This window comes from Macaca thibetana, chromosome 1 (genome assembly GCF_024542745.1).
Source record: "Macaca thibetana thibetana isolate TM-01 chromosome 1, ASM2454274v1, whole genome shotgun sequence".
In the NCBI taxonomy this organism is placed as follows: Eukaryota; Metazoa; Chordata; class Mammalia; order Primates; family Cercopithecidae; genus Macaca; species Macaca thibetana.
In genome coordinates, this window is record NC_065578.1 from 199,735,302 (window position 1) to 199,745,697 (window position 10,396).

Here is a 10,396-nt window from a genome sequence, read left to right on the forward strand (position 1 = left end):
TCCCACCACGAATTAGTTCCACCCATTCTAGAACTTCATATGAATGAAACCATAGAGTATACATTCTTTTGATAAGGCTCTGTTTGTTCAATATGTTTTTAGATTTATTTATGTTTTTGCGTACACTATTAGTCAATTCTTTTTTTAACTGCTGATTAGTTAATATTCCAATATATGACCATTCCACAATTATTTATCTATTTTTCTGTTGATATTCATTTGAATGTATTCTAATTTCTGACTATTAGGAATAAAGATATTATTTTAATAACTCACTGTGTTGACATATCTTTGTATTTCTCTTGGGTAAATACTTAGAGTGGAATTGCTGGGGCATAGGGCAAGTGTATTTTTTCCTTTTAATGAAAAAAAAAACCTGCTGAACAGTTTTCTAAAATAGTTGTACCTTTTTTCAAGTTCTTTTGAGGCACTCATTTATTTATTTTGGAATTCAGATAAGAACAAACACATCATAGACAGTCATTGTACAAAGTAATTCAGTTATCTCAATTGCAATTAATAAACATTTTTTCTTCAAGACAGTTAACACTTTTTCAGATCAATCTGAGTGCCACCTTATGCAAAAACTAAATTTTAAAAAAAGTCTAAATAGATTAAGAGAGTAGAAGCCAATTATGCTTTTCTCAGTTGGAAGTATTTCAACAAAACTGTTTCAGTAATATAAATCAGATCAAGAGGAGGTGAACTTCAGTTTAATTCCTGAAATACAATTCATAAAATAAGACCTTTATGTTTAAGAGGTCCTTTAAACTGGCTTTTATTGTACTGTCATTTCCAAAATCTCACTAAGAGGGAGAAGGAAAAAAAAACCTTATTTAAGATGTTCTGACTTTTAGTAGCCACTAGTTTTATGTCTTCTTTATGCCATTTAGAAGGCAATCTTTTTCCATTTGGTAACCACTTTTCTTTTTCTTTCTTTTTTTTTTTAGAGACGGATTCTTGCTCTGTCACTCAGGCTGGAGTGCAGTGGCGCAATCTCAGCTCACTGCAACCTCTGCCTCCCAGGTTCTAGCAATTCTCCTGCCTCAGCCTCCCAAGTAGCTGGGATTATAGGCACAGGCCGCCACCCCCGGCTAATTTTTTTTTTTTTGGGATATTAATAGGGATAGGGGTTCACCGTGTTGCCCAGGCTGGTCTTGAACTCCTGAGCTTAGGCGATCCACCCACCTCGGGCTCCCAAAGTGCTAGGGTTATAGGCATGAGCCACCGTGCCCGGCCGGTAACCGTTTTTTTCCCACTGTTCTCCCAGCTGTGGTAACAGAACCCCAATTTCTTTCCCTGAAGAGATCCCCACTTTCCTGACGTCGTGACACTTGCAGGAAATGGGATTCACCACTGCTGCATTTCCTTTCAGAGACAGTGCTCTCCTTGGTACCTCAGTAGCTCACATACACAAGTAGTTGCATCACAAGTAGTTGCATCACGTTCCCTAGAACCTATAATGAAGTCTTAATCGAGTTTTAATGGTTCTGAACTATCCGTTGCTTTAACTAAATTTTTCATATTTTTAACGATAAAAAATCCAAGGCTTTTCTCTTTTGGTGCAGTCTTCGACCTCAAATCCACTTTTGCAACATCATCCTATCATTTCAATAATGAGGCAAAAAGAGTCATTGACTTTGGTGAAAAACTTTCAACATTTTTACTGACCTTATTAAACTCTTCTAAACTTTAATTAGCAGGTAAACCTACATAAGGAGCCACATCAAGATCACAGATAAGGGGAATCAAATGATTTACATGGTTACCAACAAATTTTTTTTCAGTTCCACCCAAATCGTCATTCCTGATATTCCAGCCAAGCGTTTTGCATTTTCTGCAATTGTTTACAAAGTCTCAGGACCGTGGTCACCAGGTTGCTCTACAATTGTCCCATAAAAGTGTAGGAAGGTCTAGCTAAGTTGGGAAGAATATTAAGAGGAAAGTTCAACCTGTGCTAAGTGGAAGCTCATGAGTTTCTTATTTTAATTTAGCAATCAACACTGTGAGAGTTTCTGCAACTCCTGGAGCATTTTGGAAATTTGAACTTGAATATTGCTGCAATTTTCATGTTTAGTTAAAAGAAAACATTTGCATTTTGTTCTAACTTATCCTGTTCAGATTGTGGCAATTAATATGATTTTGACACTGAATTCTCTAAGGTGTTTGAACCTTTCCAAATAATGTTATTTGCAGTTCCTGTTATTATTTTCAAGGATATACGTAAATAATTATAAGATTTAATTAGTAAGAGTATTTATCAGCCAGTCATGATCCGTACAAGTATTTTTAAAAAGCCAGTACTTTTATAAAACCTGAAATATCTTAAAAGTATAACATAATCCTCTTTTATTTCTGTTTGGCATGTCCAACAAATCTAACTTTCTTATTTTTTAAATCATAACCATTAAAGTCATCAAATAAGGTATCATTAAAATCTTAAAACAGAATTTACAGGGACAGCCTTGTGTTCAGCATCTTTCTGCCAGTCAGTTGTGACTTCGACTTCAGCATATCATCCATCAGTGGCAACATCAATCTCTAGTGTAGTAATCTTAACATTTTCTTTGTGAAGCCTGGCAGTAATTGTTCTGCGCTCTTCTCCTTTGTTGTTTATCATCCAAATCCTGGCTGCCTGAAACATCGTCTTCATCTGAGTAGGAGTGGCAGTGTTGGCAAAGTCTACATTTCCAGGCTTTAGTCCATTGAATAAACCCCTCACTGTTCCTGCCCTTCTGCTTTTTTCTCTTTTCTTTTTTCTTTTTTCTTCTTTTTTGAGATAGGGTCTCTGTCACCCAGACTGGAGTACAGGGTTGCTATCTCAGCTCACTGCAACCTCCACCTCCTGGGCTCAAGTGATTCTCTTGCCTCAGCCTCCTGAGTAGCTGGGACTACAGGTGCGTGCCACCGTGCCTGGTTAATTTTTGTAGAGACAGGGTCTTGCCATGTTGCCCAGAATGGTCTTGAACTCCTCAGCTCAAGCAATTTGTCCATCATGTCAGCCTCCCGAAGTGCCAGGATTACAGGGTGAGCCACCACACCTGCCCCCTCTGCTATTCTTAATTCATGATTCTCTTTCACAAGTAAATTGTCAAACTCTTCAATCCTTCTGAGAAAAGTGACTGGAATTATGGAGACTGCCACTTCATTGTAAATAGACATTGCTTCGGAAGGCAGACTACTACAACTACAGCTCAACGCTGGTCTGTGCCAAGGATACACGGGTCTCAGCATCTGGAGAGAACGTCAGCAGCCTTACAGGGACCCCGCCGATGCCGCACCCATGTTTCATTCCCTTCAACAATGTTCCAGAGTTCTGGTTCTTCCACATCCTACCCAACATTTAGTGTCATCAGTCATTTTAAATTTTAATCTTTTTTTGTAAGTGCATAGAACCATCTCATTGTGGTTTCAATGTGCCTTTTTTTTTTTTTGACACGGTCTCAATCTGCCGCCCAGGCTGAAGTGCAGTGGCGCGATCTCAGCTCACTGCCACCTCCGCCTCCTGGTTTCAAGTGATTCTCCTGCCTCAGCCTCCCAAGTAGCTGGGATTACAGGTGCGTGCCACCGTGCCTGGTTAATTTTTGTAGAGACAGGGTCTTGCCATGTTACCCAGACTGGTCTTGAACTCCTCAGCTCAAGCAATTTGTCCATGTGACACCACGCCCAGCTAGTTTTTGTATTTTTAGTAGAGACGGAGTTTCACCATGTTGTCCAGGATGGTCTCGATCTCTTGACCTCGTGAGCCACCCTCTGGGCATCCCAAAGTGCTGGGATTACAGGCGTGAGCCACTGCCCCCGGCCCATTGGCCATTTTTATATCGTTCTTTGTAGAGAGTCTGTTCAAGGGTTTTGCCTATTATATTACTGGTTTGTAGGAGGTATTTATATATTCTTTATAGATCCATATAGGTTATACAATTTTCTAACTGTGAAGGAAAGCCATCAGAAGGTTCAGAACAAGGCAAAGCCAGTAGTTTAGTTATGCAGAATTTGCACTGTGCAATTTTAGGGGCTGCCATTCACATTTATAGTCATCATAGGTATGTATATTTGTTACAGTTTTCCTTGATATAACAGTATATTTTGAGGAAGAAACAATTTTTTTTCTACTTTGCTCAGAAACACCACTTGAGGTAATGGTGGACCACTGCCATAGATCTTGATAAGGATTATTTTGTCATTTGTATGCATAATTAACTGTGAGGAGGCAAGGAGAAGAGGTCATCCAAGCAGAAGGTTGAAAGTGTCAAGGAGGTGTTTTGGGAAATTTTGTTGTACTTTTTGCTTTTGACTGAATAAGGTATGAGAAGAAAGAGGCAATTTAAAGTAGTAGCTATTCAATTTATAAACAAAATTTAGAAGAAATATGAGGGGCCCCAATTATGCTGGATTGGAAGATGAAACTTTTTCACATCTCGTATCTCTCTAACTGATGTAATATTCTCAAAGTAAGAAATAGCCTCAGAATCTAGATCAAATCAAGGGCAAGACTATAAACCTTTTGTTAAAATCCTTGAAAAGATTTATGGCTATGCTTGCTAGACTCTCTTAGCTTGGCAAAAAAGCTCCTGAGAATTTTAAAGGCATTATCCTGACACGATGTCTAAAGTGGAGAGAAACCTGTCCGAAAAATGAATTGTTGGAATGGATTTTGTCTCGTAAGATGAACTATAACCTGATAGATAATAGAACCCCCACAAAGTTTTAAGAGAGATGTATTACATTAAACTAAAAACATCAGAGATACTACAAAATCAAAGAGACTTCTCGGCTTCTAACTTTCCACAGGCTGAAAGTTTGCTGAGAGAGCTACTCAGCTGCCAACACAGCCATTGCTTATGAAAAAAGATGTTCCAGAAGGTAGAACCAAGACCCGGAGCAAGAAAGACCCAGATAGGGAAAAACAAGAGATGAGAAGAACCATGGGTTAGGGAACTATTAATACTTTCAGGGATTAGAACTGGGCCCTAATCGAGAAATAGTCACTACTGTGGAAGGTGAAATGAGCAACATGTCCATGGCTGGAGGTAAGAATGGCTACAGACCAGTTCTTCCATGAGTTTCTTGTCCTTCACCTTTTGAATGGGAGTGTTTGTAGCCAATATCCTACTACTTTTTCAACATTACATATTGTAGGTATTGGAGGAAATGATGTCATTTTTGTCCAGAGGTATCTAGATTAAGAGGAGTGGTATCAAAGATGTGCTTGAGAAACTATATCCAAAGTGCCTCATCAGTATCTGGACCAGATTTATATGATGAGATCAAGAATTTTAAGCCTGATGCTCTGATTGAATGAGAATGTAGAGGGAATATGAATTACTCTGGCCTGAATTGGCTGTGGTAGATTGTTTTCAAAGATGGTTGCAACAACTCCACATATTCTGCATGCCCCTCCTCCTGTTTGGAGGCAGAATTTGTACCTCTGTCCTGAATCTGGGATGTCTCTGTGACTCGTTTTGATCAACAAAATGTGGCAGAAGTGATGGTGTACAATTTCTGAAGCCTGGCACGGTGATATCTTGTATCTTCTACCTCCAATCTTTTTGAACAGTTTCCTGAGGTTTCCTAGGATGAAAGAAAACACAGAGAGAAAGCCTGAGCCATTAGCCAGAGCCAACTGACAGACTTGGGAGTGGGGGCATCTTGGAGCTCACAGCTCAGCCAACCCTCCAGGTGAAGGCAGCCCAGACAAAACCAGCCAATTCATAGAAGTGTGAAAAGATCATAGATTGTTATTGTTTTAGGCCACTAAGTTTTTGTGTGTTTTATTACACAATAATAGATAACGAAAGCAGAGATTGACTTCGTTATAAAAAATCTTTCATCAAAGAAAACTGGTTCGATGGCTTTACAAACAAATTCTATTATCTTTATGGAGGAATAAAACCATTCCATGAATACTCCCCAAGACAAAAGAGGAAGGAACACTTAAAGTCTAGTTTTATGAGATCAGCAAAACTGTGATGTAAATAATAAACAAGTACATTTCTTATAAGAAAAAAAAAGCATTAGTTCACTATTCCTCATAATTATAGGTACAAATATCCCTAAGAAAATATTGAAAAATTGAATCAGGCAATATATAAAATGGAAAATATTTCAGTACCAAGTGGATTGTATTCTAAGAATGGAAGATTTTTCCAGGGGAAAAAATATAATCATCTCAATAGATGTGTAAAAATTTGAAAATCCAGTGCCCACTGATGATTAAGAAGTACTAAGAAAAATAGAAATAGAAAGAAATTTTCTCTGGTAAAGAACATCTATAAAAATTCTACAGCTAATAGAATGCATTCTCTCTAAAATCAAAAACAAGGAAAGGATATGTGATCTTATCTCTTCTATTCAGCATTGTGTTTGAAGTCCTAGCCAGCAGTAGGTCAAGAATCAGAAACAAAGGTTCAGGGACTGGAAATGAATAAGTTCTGATTGTCAGGCCTCTGAGCCCAAGCTAAGCCATCATATCCCCTGTGACCTGCACGTATACATCCAGATGGCCTGAAGCAACTGAAGATCCACAAAAGAAGTGAAAATAGCCAGTTCCTGCCTTAACTGATGACATTCCACCATTGTGATCTGTTCCTGCCCCACCCTAACTGATCAATTGACTTTGTGAAAATATACTGTCCCTGCCCTTGCAATAATGTACGTTGTGATATTCCCCTGCCCTTGTGAATGTACTTTGTACAATACACCCTCCCCAACCTTGAGAAGGTACTTTGTAATATCCTTCCCTGCCTTTAAGAAGGTACTTTGTAATATTCTCCCCGCCCTTGAGAATGTACTTTGTAAGATCCACCCCCTGCCCGCAAAAACTGCTCCTAACTCCACCGCCTATCCCAAATATATAAGAACTAATGATAATCCCACCACCCTTTGCTGACTCTCTTTTTGGACTCAGCCCACCTGCACCCAGGTGATTAAAAAGTTTTATTGCTCACACAAAGCCTGTTTGTTGGTCTCTTAACATGGATGCATGTGACACTGATTATTGATTTAAATATTTATTTTAAAATAATGTGTCTGTTTAGATTGAAATTTCCAAAGAATCCTACTCCCACTGGAAATTTTTAAAGCAAAGGAATAGCCTGCTCAATGAATGGGAAAGCTATTTGGGGAAAGTTTAATGAGGAACAGGATGCTTACATCATTTTAAAACATCTCCTATTACAGATCACATTAATTACAAAGAGAAAAATGGGAAAACCCCATAGATCTCATTTTAATCAGGTGGTCAAAGTAATGTCATCAATGACTAGACACACAATGACACAAAGTTAATGTCATTAATCATGTACCTCCTGATATGATGCACAGAGAAGAAAAAATATCACTGAAGTAGTGCTCCTGTTCAAGATTCATAATTAGATCTAACCATGGAGAAATATTTTTTAAAAATCCAAATTAAAGGAAATCCTAAAAATTGACCTTTGGTCTCCAAAAATGTCAGCATCATAAAGGTTGAGGAATTAGAGTCATGACAGTAATGAAATTGATTTTGGATTGGATCTTGAATAAGAGGAAAAAAATGATACAGAAGACATAAAATTTGAACATAGGCTGAACGGTAAATAATATTATTCTCTTGATGTTAAATTTTCTAAATTTGATCAATATACAATGGTTTTAAAAGAGATACTCTGTTTTTTAAAATTTTGGTCTATACTATCCTTCATACTGGAAAAATCATTCTTATTTTCTCTGTCTATGCATTTTCTGCTTATCTTCAAATTCCTTGTAGAATTATCTCTTCTCTGAAACCTGTTCTGATGACCCTAGCCCACATGCACATCTCCCGCTGCAGAATTCTTACAATATTTAATGTATGTAACACACTATTATATTGATTGATAAGTTAATGAAATAGAAGGCACATCATATTAACAGATTGAAGAGACAGGGTTCTGTACCTGGGCGTGTCTTCTGTTTAATAACATTCATTTCTACCTGTTACTTGACTCCCTTTCCTCCTTGAGACATTTCCTCCTTGAGAGATTTCCTAATCTCTGAAGAAGCAATCTACACTAATATATATGCAAACTTCAAACCACAGCCAATATTTCACCCAGACTTACTGTGTATATAACTACATCTCCTACAAAAAGTTTATACTTATCTTTAAGAGTGCGGTGAACGGAATGCCAGAAATGTATCAGATATACATTATTTGCTTCAGAAGGCACAGGAAACTCATTGACTATGAACGATGAATGAAGAGACACTAAGGTTGTGTGTCTCTGCTCATCACAAATAAGCAATTCAGAAAATTGCTTCTACTTTAAATGGACAATTGACCAATCTTCATCCCATAGCCTTCTAGCAAAAAAACTCTCAAAGAATTAGAGTGCTATATCAAGTATAAGCAATCACTTAGTTCAGTGCCCATCCTTCCCCAGCCCCGCCATCTTTACATTTCACAAGAAAACAAAACAAAGCAATGGAGTACTAATAAAAGTAAATTAATCACCCAAGGGTATACAATTAGAGGGAAAAAATGTCTCTATAGTCCAGGTCTCATAACTTCTGGGTTTTTTTGGTTTATTTTCTTTGCATATCAGCCTCTCCGATTTTACTCTTAAATACAGAAACTACATTATTTGGGTTCTAGCAACTACTGTAGTAGTGGGAGTACTTTACTTCTGCACATATAGTGATAACAAGGAAAGGTGAAAGGCCTGCTATTTCCCAATTGTTTTGAATGAAGTAACAATTTTAACCCTGAAGATAAGAACATGTCCTATTTAGCCTTTTTTTTTTTTTTTTTTTTTTTTTTTTTTTTTTAAATTTTTACCACTTGTTTCTTCCCAGGGCACCAGATAAAGGAGGACTAATAAGCATAAATGGTCCTGGGGACTCTAGGACAAGGGCTTGGACAAAAGGCAACAGCACCAAATAAGTTCAGTTTATTCTCCATCACACAAAACATTCCTTCAGGCTTACTCTAGCCTTGTGCATACCACTGGACTAAAAATAGACCCAATGTTTATTCCTGGAACATTGTTTAGTTTACTATTGTTAAATTCTCCAGGCAAAGTGTTTTTCCTAGGAGATTACTTCTGGGGATCACAAAAGCTAAGGTTCTCCTGGGTTACTCCCCCAAAACATACTGCTCTCCGAGTCCCTCCTAACATAAACACAAACTCTTGTCTTTTTCCAATACACAAATTTAACCAGCCAACTGTCATTTCCATGCCTCTGTTTTCTTGCCTGTAAAATGGGAATAATAACTGCTCTGGTTATTTCATGGGTTTTGTGCAGCTCTAAGTACATAAATGTGTGCAAATGCACAGGATTATTATAGTTGTCAGAGTCTGCTAAGAGGTAATTTTTTTCATTTTTTAATTGTAATTTAATATTAAAAAGATAAAAATGTGGGAAAAGTTTCTCTAAATGTTATCTTTGTACTTTTAGCCTGTCCCTCTGGTCTCCCACAGCTTCTGACATTTATGCAGTTTCTCTCACTCCACCTCCACTCTGCTGTATTGGCCAGAGAATGGAGACTGACTTGACTTTGCCAGACAAACAAATGTCAATCACTTGTGCAAAGTGCATTGAAAGTCTACTGTTGCCATCTTATAATCAATAATGGGAAAAGTGACTACAAATGGAATTGAATTTTTTGTAATGTGTCTTTATGGATTTTTTTAAAAGGACATCTGATTAACATATCCTGTTGTGCCTCTTATGTGGCTTATAGAAACTTGTTACAAATAATCAGCTAACTGTCTTAAGAGGACCCTATTCTAATTAGTCAATGTATTATGCACTTCTTTTTATATAAATCCAATATGCTATGAGCTCCCGAAGGTTAATGATCAAGTATTGTAAATCTTTTAGCCTTTACAGAGTTAATTAATGGTAAAAGTAATTTAGTGGCAGAATAGTATCACTGAATGAATTGTCATCAGATACTGAACTTTAGACTGCTTTTAAAAGTAGTACGAGAAAGGCATGAGTTGACACAGCCTTCATTGATAGTCAGGTATGGCCAAGGTGTGGGTAGAGTCAATGAAGATGAAACTGAGTTAAACAAATCAGCCTATGTGTACTACATCCACCAAAAGCTTAGTATCTTACAACTAAGGTAACCACCCAGAGACAAAGTAAGAATAGCTCCTTTTGATGTTGTTAGCATTATCACTATAACATTTTTTCTCTTTTTGGCCTGGCTAATAGGGGAGAAAATAGGATTTAAACAAATATTGACTGTATACTTACTATGTTCCCTGCTCTCCTTCAAAGTTCACAAAAATCTTATGAGGTAGAAAGGGAAATTATGGTTATGTTAATATGAAATGCAAAGATCTCTTTTCCATGTCTTCAACCCAGGTCTTTTGACTCCCAGATCAAAATTTTGAATTTTTTCTCTAATTATAAACATCTCCTCTCT

General features: G+C 37.3%; 1 pseudogene; it reads right to left on the reverse strand.

Moving 5' to 3' along the window:
- Positions 1-869: 869 nt before the first annotated feature.
- LOC126951002 (CCA tRNA nucleotidyltransferase 1, mitochondrial-like) lies at positions 870-3,234 on the reverse strand (annotated as a pseudogene).
- Between the last annotated feature and the right edge of the window lie 7,162 nt (positions 3,235-10,396).